This window comes from Rutidosis leptorrhynchoides, chromosome 1, assembly GCF_046630445.1.
Source record: "Rutidosis leptorrhynchoides isolate AG116_Rl617_1_P2 chromosome 1, CSIRO_AGI_Rlap_v1, whole genome shotgun sequence".
NCBI lineage: Eukaryota > Viridiplantae > Streptophyta > Magnoliopsida > Asterales > Asteraceae > Rutidosis > Rutidosis leptorrhynchoides.
The window spans coordinates 85,104,617-85,113,488 of record NC_092333.1 but is presented as its reverse complement, the minus strand read 5'-3'; the positions used below and the strand labels follow the sequence as shown (position 1 = coordinate 85,113,488).

General features: G+C 30.4%; 1 long non-coding RNA gene across 1 annotated transcript; it reads left to right on the top strand.

Annotated features, from left to right (window-relative positions):
- Positions 1–8,145: 8,145 nt before the first annotated feature.
- Positions 8,146–8,872, top strand: LOC139862336 (uncharacterized). Its single transcript, XR_011764136.1, has 2 exons — positions 8,146–8,313; positions 8,471–8,872. It is a non-coding gene; the product is annotated as an uncharacterized lncRNA (long non-coding RNA).

The following is an 8,872-nucleotide window of genomic DNA, read 5'->3' as shown; positions in this document are numbered from 1 at the left end:
GCTACAGTGATTTGCTACAGTAAAACACTATTTGCTACAGTAAACACTATTTGCTACATTAAACACTATTTGCTACAGTAAAACACTATTTGCTACAGTAAATACTATTTGATGTCGACGAACTAGCAAACAGAAACAGAAAAGGCGGCCATGCGATCGCATGGCAAAAACACTGAAAACTCATGCGATCGCATGAGCTACAGTAAATCGAAAAGTAATATAAATACGCAGTTTGTTCGACGATGTTTTTCATATTTAACTTAATATTTATATTTATATTATAATTATAATTTTAAATTTAAGTTTAATAATAATAAGGTATATACGAGGGTGTTTTAATTCGGGTTTCAAACCGCTTTAAGCTAAGGAAATATTAGGTATTATTCGGGGTATTATTCTTGAATCCAAGGCCAACCATACAGTCATCTACCATCATTACGTCTACGCAATTTGCCTACAATATTGAATCGCAATATTGAACTGTGAGTTATAGTCTCCCTTTTTAAATACTTTAAATATTTTTGGGCTGAGAATACATGCAATTTATTTTAAACGCAATAAGACACAAGTACATACAAAATTCTACACTGAGTTAAACCGAAAATCCCTTAGCTTTGGTAACTAGTAGCTGCCAGTACATAGGATATGGACTGGTGGGCGCGAATAATTGTATATGGATCCATAGGGCTTGACATCCCCGTCCGAGCTAGAGCGCTAGCCTTTTAAACGGACGTATGTTATTTGAGTTTAAGACACGTTGGTTTGCGCGTATTAAAACGAATGGGGTAATTATCACTATAGCGTTAAGTTTAGTTACCAGGGTGCTCTGTTACGTAGAATCTATTGATAAACTTTTGATGAAATCTTGTGGTCTATCTTTATATATGTTTATGACTCGAGCAATTAAACCTATAACTCACCAACATTCGTGTTGACTTTTTAGCATGTTTTATTCTCAGGTCCTTAGAATGCTTCCGCTGTGATGTGCTTGTTGCCTGCATGGAGTCTCTCATGCTTTGTACAAAGTTTATTGCATTCAAAATAAAACTGCGTTGTGTAATAAATAATTGGACTGTGATGTCAACCCGTAAATTAAAGACTTATGTATTTCGGGGTTTTGCTTATACCTAAGCACTTGCCCACATGTTTATAACTTTCTATGTTTAGAAAGTCACTTATTTTAATGAATGCAATATTTTATCAAAACGTATCATATAGAGGTCAAAACCTCACTGTGGAATCAATGATTAACGTGCCGCGTCAATAGCGATTTTGACGGGTCGTTACACTTTACAACAAGAATGATGAATATGAGTTGAAAATATTGTTTTATCAATATTGGGTAATATGGATAAAACGATTCGATTATAGGAAGAGTATAAATGAAGTTATCTTAAAAGTTTGAAATAATGAAATATCAGTTTGCCTTAACTTTTGACATAATTAAAGGTGATTTCCGAAATTCAGGGGATTTAAAGGAAATCTTTATAATCTGTATAAGATTTGATTCTCCGGTAATTAAGGAAATTAAAATTGCCTTGATTGTTGTGTCTAGAATTTTGCTATAAATTAGCTTCTTCTGTTTCATTATCTTCACCACTTCTATACTTTCTTTCTCGATTCATACTTCCAAAGATTGTGAAAATGCTCCATCCAGTTCTTATCCTGGATATTTTTCTGACTATCGTTTCTGTCATTCTTCTTTTTCATTTACCCCCAGAGGAATCTGTTTACTTCTACAATTACCTTGGGGTTATAGTGTTTTTAATTTTCCCGTGTCTTTATGTTGCTATACGCATTGATATACACGGTTTGTAATTTCCGTATTGTTATCGGGCTTTATATTTTCCCTTATATGTCGGAGCTTTATGCTTTTGTTTCTTCTTTCCGACTTCAAGTCAAGCGAATAATGGTCCAGAACTCGTAGGTATGAAGTTTCGAATGATCATAATTTATAAAGTAGAAAGGAAAGGTAATAGCACGATTTGATTTGTCAAATTACCAGAATATTCGGAAAAGACCGAATCATCAAGAAAAATATTTTCTTGATATGTTTAGAGGTTAAATAGAATGTAAGAGTCGTGTAACATGGCGAATGGTGATTTATACAGTCTATGAATCATCATCTTCCATTAAAAATTTAGCATGACTTACTGTAATATAATCACGTTGGCCTGACGTCATTATATTATACTAACTCATGCTTCAATTCCCAACACTTCTTCAAATCATTCATAATTTAAACTTGAATTTTACAGAATATAGAAACTAATACAGTTTCCTTTATGATGTGATAAAGATATCGCAAAGAGATAATTAATTGCGGATAAGAATCGTTATGATGATATCATCAGAAATTTAGAGGATATTTATGATGATATTTTGGAATTTCTAAGTTCGAAAGTTGATGAAGAAAAATTTTCCGCAAGCTTTTAACATGACTTCGGAGCAAGATATTCTCTAAAGAATTCATCGGATCCAGAATTACCTGGATTCTTTGAATATAGGGTTTGGTCCCTGTATTTGTCCTTGGTCTCCTCCATGGTTAGCTCAATCCGTTTTTCAGTTCCAAATTTTCTTTTGAGCGTTTCTAACGTACCATTCTTTATTATAAAACTTTTGGCCATTGAGACCATCTACAATTTTGCTGTTTCCTCTGCATTTAATGCAGCCATATTTGAATCATTGGTTATCAATCCAAGATGGTTTCAAGAAATTTCGTTTTTAGATGATTAAACGCTGATTGTAATCGTCAACGGATCTAATGGTTGATGAATAGGCGTTGTTGATTTCAAAAGAAATGAACGATAATTTCGGTGGTTTGATGTGATAATTCATCATAGAATACGAATGAATATAATTCATGAATGTAGTGATTTTTTTAGAAGGATAACACCTGCTAAAGCTTTACTTGGATTCTGATATGTCAAAATTAGAATAGATAATTGAATTTGTATGAAGATGGTTGTTCTTTTTAGTGAACGGATACATATATCTTGTGGATGTATAGTTACTGATTATTGAATCAGAATTTGTAGAATGTACGGTGTAACATATTAATGTGAAATCTAAATATTTCTCAGGTATTACCTACCCGTTAAAATATTTTCACAATTAACAGTTTGTACAAAAGAATTACAATCTTTATGAAGATATACGTTCATATATGTATTCTTCAGATAGGTTTAATGAGTAATATAATATTAAACTCATTTAATTTGCTGTTGAAACGAGAGTAAATAATCTCCAAATTCTTAGAGATTTCATAATTGTCGCGAAATATTTCGCTAATGAAGTTATGATTCAATAGTTCATCGTTCATTGTTATAGATATACCTTGGTGTATGATGTTGGTGCTTGTGTAATCCTTGTGAAATTCACAAGACACGAATAATGTTTTTCTAAAAAGTTTCGAGTATATAAAAAATGGAAGTATACAATCAATCTTGTATTTGAGTAATACACTTGGTTTATTATGAAACGGAGTTTATTGTGTTGAAGCAGTGATTAACGATTGTTAAGTCGTTAACAAAGGATATACATCATAGCATATTGTGATATGAATTAACCAAGTAGTACATACTAGTTAAGATTCACACGTAATAGCTTAGTACGAAAAGATTTATTATTGTTCCAATCCATATATATAAAGTATACATATATAGTTCTTCAGGAAGAATGAGTCAATACATCTTAACTCATTATTACTAATATTCCTTGGTATCTATGGGGCGTATGATGTTGATGTTCGAGGTACTGAGTGTGATGTTGAGGCGTGGGATGCGGATGTTGTTGTTGGTGAAATTGATGCTGTTGGTGGTGATGCTGATGGTACTGGTTATGCTGCTGGTGCTGCTGCTGGTGTTCGTAGGTTTCGCACCATATTCTCCAGAGCCACCACTCGAGCGCGAAGCTCATTGACTTCTTCTATTATTCCAGGATGATTGGCGGTTCGTACAAGTGGATGAATAAGATCTAGAATTTTAGATATTATATATTCGTGACTGGATATCCTGGAAATGAGGGTAAAAATAGTGTTCCGAACGGGTTCGCCGGTAAGTGCTTCAGGTTCTTCACCAAGAGGTGAATTCGGTTGGTGGAAGGGATTACCTTCTTCTTGTCTCCATTGATTAATTTTACTATGAACCCATCCCCAATTCATCCAAAATAGATGATGGCTGATTGGTTCGTTTGTTCCGGTTACGCTGCCATTGGAGCTCGAGGAATCGGTTGAGAAATCCATATTATGTGATTTGAATTAGGGTTTGATATAAGATTAGTGTTGAATACTAGATGATATATTCATCTCCTTGAATATGTATATGTAGCAAAAAGATTTCCATAATTTACGGAGGAAATTTAGGAAAAGTGTTAGACAAAGATTATTGAGATAGATACGATAAGATATAATAAGATATGATGTGTCTATACTCTAATAATGGTAGTATGACGTGTCTAGATGATAAGTATGTAATCTGATAATCTTTTGATTAAAGATTTTCAATTCGTAATGTCCTATTCAGGTCCAGGGGCTTGAGCTATAAGATCTTTTAAATCAGTAATCCAAACGCTTTCTATTCTATAGTTTCGTAGACGTCATCCGCCAGGAAAATTCAATGATCAAAACAACAAGAAAGCAAAGAAAGTAATGAATATGAATAGTGATGACATTATAATGTCTTTGAGATTCTCGATAACTCAATAACATTTTCTGGTTCGCAAACCGATGCATAAAGGCATAAGGCATATAGGTACGTGATATAACAGGGAGTTATATACGTTTGAGTATGAATAGTAACAAATATAGGAGTTTCAAAATTCATGGATAATATTTCATGTAATACATATGTAATACAAAAACCATGATAGATGACTTAGGAATGTCAAGAATTTCAGAAATCGTAGTGTCGCATTTAAACGCGGTGGCGTAATTGGATAGTACTTAGAAAAGTGAACAGAGTTCTTAGATTGACTTGGCATTCTAAGATAAGTAAAGTTTCTAAAGTATAGTGTAGCATTTAACAATTAAAGGCACTATAGTCAAAGAAAGTTGTAGTCCTACATTGCTAAGGTACCTAATTGTATAAGGCACACTTAAAATGCAATCCTGGTTCTCTACAACAGCACTGCTCTGATACCAATCTGTCACACCCCCCAAAATGGACCAGGGGTAATTGTGACCAATCATATCATAACATAGTTGTATAAACGAGAACGACTCTATATGAGACTTTTTAAATAAAACCTTTGTTAATAAAACAGCGGAAGCAGTAATACATGTTTATATTATTATTAAAACGTAAAATAAATGTTTATGAACTAAAATATAATATGCGATGTGGACTCCATGCAAGCATCAAATCTATCATCACAAAGTTGCAAACAGCTAGCTCAATCATCACCTGAGACAAAACATGCTTAAAGTGTCAATCAAAAAGGTTGAGTGAAATTCACAGGTTTATAAATAATATCCAAAGTTTTAGACCACAAGATTTAGTTTAAAGTTGATTGATATAGAAATATCAATCTAAAAGTGTTGCTGCATTTTGTAATATCGCTACTAAACAAGTTTACCCTATGACACCTTGTACTGTCAGTGTCGTGGAATCATTATTATGTAACCAAAGACCAACCGTCGAATGGTTAGAGACGTTACTCTCAATAGGCCTACTCACAATAATTAAGTTTGCATTTATACGTAGCAATTAACGATATTACAGTAGGGATTTAGCATGAATCAAAGCAAGACAACATAGTTAACAGTTGAGTACTTGTGTCTAAGCGTAAAATAGTTTAAAAGCAAGCATGTGTCTCACCCCAAAGTTGTAAAACAGTTATGAAATAGTAAAAAGTGGGGCTATGAAGTTCACCTTAGTAGCACAAAAGAGTATTCCACGAAAGAATTGAACGGAAGGACGTGACCGAGATCTCAACCTAGAGATAGAACGTATGATCAGACATTGCCTAACAGACAATAGTATATAGTACTATATTGATAGTAATGGTTCACTAAAGAATTTCCATTTTCGGAAGGTTACTATTTATGGAAAGTTTCCACTTATAGTAATTTTTCAATTTTAGAAAGTTCGGGTTAATCTTTAGCAAGACGTTGTATAACTTTACTCAAACTTCGTTGCTATCAAATAAGTCAGGAATGACCAGATGTAACCGGGGGCCCAGGACTCTTGACCAGAATCTAAGTCATGGCATTCGAGATCCACAAGCTTACCCATAAATGGCAACCTAGACATCATTCACTTACGACCGTGAGTAGCGATGAAGTTCACATGAATTGTACATTATCTTTGATTAACCTTCACTTTAGGTTTATATGTTATTATATATGTTATATTATATTTATTAATGTATTAAAAATTTGATTATCTTATATTATATACTATAAGTTATTATTATTAAATTAGTATAGTTATAAAATAAGTGTTTATTAATAATGTATTGTTATTAACTTACATTATAAGCATTATACTTTATTATATAGTATACTTAGTTATTAACCGTAAGTTATAATAATAATATTAATTTAGTATATGTAATATACTTATGTTAATCGAAAATCATACTAATATATGTTAATTCGAATATTAATTCATTAAATATTATTTTTATAATTTTTATAATTTTTATAAACTTAGTTAATTATACAATTCAGTAGGATATTTTATAAAAATAATTTTATCAAGTTTTTGTATTTATTTCCCACTTTTCTTTATATATATACTCTGTTTATATTAATCAAATTTAATTAGGTAATAATTATTAAATCGACCTAAATAAATAATTTTATATTTTTTACAGGTTCTATATTATGTAAAAATGTTATAAAAATTATTAAATCAAATTTTATATCAAAATATTATTTATTTAATGTTTTCTAATTATTTAACCATTGTAATCGGCCTATAATTAAATAAATAGGAAAAATAATTTAAAAATAATTTTTATATTTTTTTAAAGTATCTAGTGATGCTACTAATCATATAAAAATTTTATAAAAATATTTAATACACGTTTGTATTTATTTTGTATTTTCTTTATTATTTCTCTCGGTTTAGAATAATGCAAAAGTAAATTCTTTTTAAATACTAATCATCCCATTTATTTAATTTTTATAATTTTCACTTGTTTATAAAAGTATAATAATCTCAAAAAAAAATTATAATTATTTTTATTACTGTTTAATATTTTATTACAAATTTTATATTGTTTTTATGTTTAAATACTACATAATTCGTATTTAATTATAAATAATATTCCATAAATTATCAAAATTATTTTTATACATCATAATACTTATAATACTAATTATAACATGTAAAAATAATTTATATATATTAAATTTGAATTTTTAAAGAATATACAAAAAAATAAAAGCAATTCGATAAAAAATATAGAAAATACCTCAAGTACTTTCTCAAGTTTGTGAGAGAGTTTTTTCAAAGATTTGATACAAGTTTTTATGAAATGGAAGTGGGTATTTATAGGAAAAAAATGGTTGGTGAAAATAAAAAATATAAATAAAATAAAGGTGCCAATTTTGACAAAAAATAAAAACATGTTAAAAATATTTTTAATAAGTTTTTGTTTTTGAAAATATTTAGTCAAAATTCATGGGCTCATTATTTAATTTATAAAAAAAATCTCTTTTTTTTATAAGCTAAAAATATATATATATATATATATATATATATATATAATGATTAAAATAACTTATCATTTAATTAATAATTATGTTTCATATAGTTTTAAATATAATACGCATTAATATTAATATTAACTAAAGTTATTTTATATAATTAGTGTAAACTTTAGTTAACAAAAAGTGTCGACTAAAAATAAATATTTGATCAATGTCAAATTTAATTATATATTACGTATGGATAACAACCCTATAGTCAAATTAGTCAATTCAGGTATGGAAATATGAGGATTGTTATAATAAGCTCTACTTTTTTTCATAAGCTACTACAAGTAACTTATTTTTTCAGAGCTTATGATTTTCATAAGCTCTACTTTTTATATCTACCAAACGAAGCTTATGACTTGGAGTTTATTAAAATCATAAGTTCAAGCTCCAATAAGCTTTCATAAGCTTCAATAAGCTACGCGCCAAACACACCCTAAATATCTCACCCCAAACCTTTTTCACAAACTTAAAACCCACACAAACTTTTATCATCCTCATCTCCCTATCCCGGTTGTGTTAGAACTCACCACCTCATCCATTAAAATCCTTATATTTTTACGATCAAAACCATTCCTTTCTTTCCGGCCTCTGTCTTCCGAGGTGACGACGTGAGTCCGCCGGTTTTGTTATTTTCCGGCCATTTTCTACACCACCGTCGCCTCTCGGTTTTTGCTGCATTTCAACGATCTGTTTCTTTTGTTTGTTTATTTTTCTTTATTTCAGATCTGTGTACTTTATATATCTTTTGTTTATTTTTATCTCCAGGTCTCTACTTGAAAGGATGGTGGTTGATGGTTGATGAGAGGGATTGGTGGTGGCCGGAAGTGGTTGGTTGTTTATGGATTGTGATAGTGGTTTAAACATAGAAAAGTGGTCGACGGTGGTTATCGTTGTAGGTTTGCAAGATCTGATAGTCTTCGGTGATAGTCTTCGGTGGTGGTGTTGACGTGATGGTGACAGCGTTGTCGTGGTCGGCGGCGGATTTAGGTTCATTTTTTTTATAACCTCGTTCATTTTTCTTAAGATTTGTTGTTTTTTATGTTTATATATAATTTTTCATGTTTTCTATTTTTAATATTTCAGAACTGTGTGCTAATTATGTTTTTCATGTGTTAACAACATTTAATTATTTTCAGAACTGGTAGTGGATGTTTTTTTTGTTCAAAA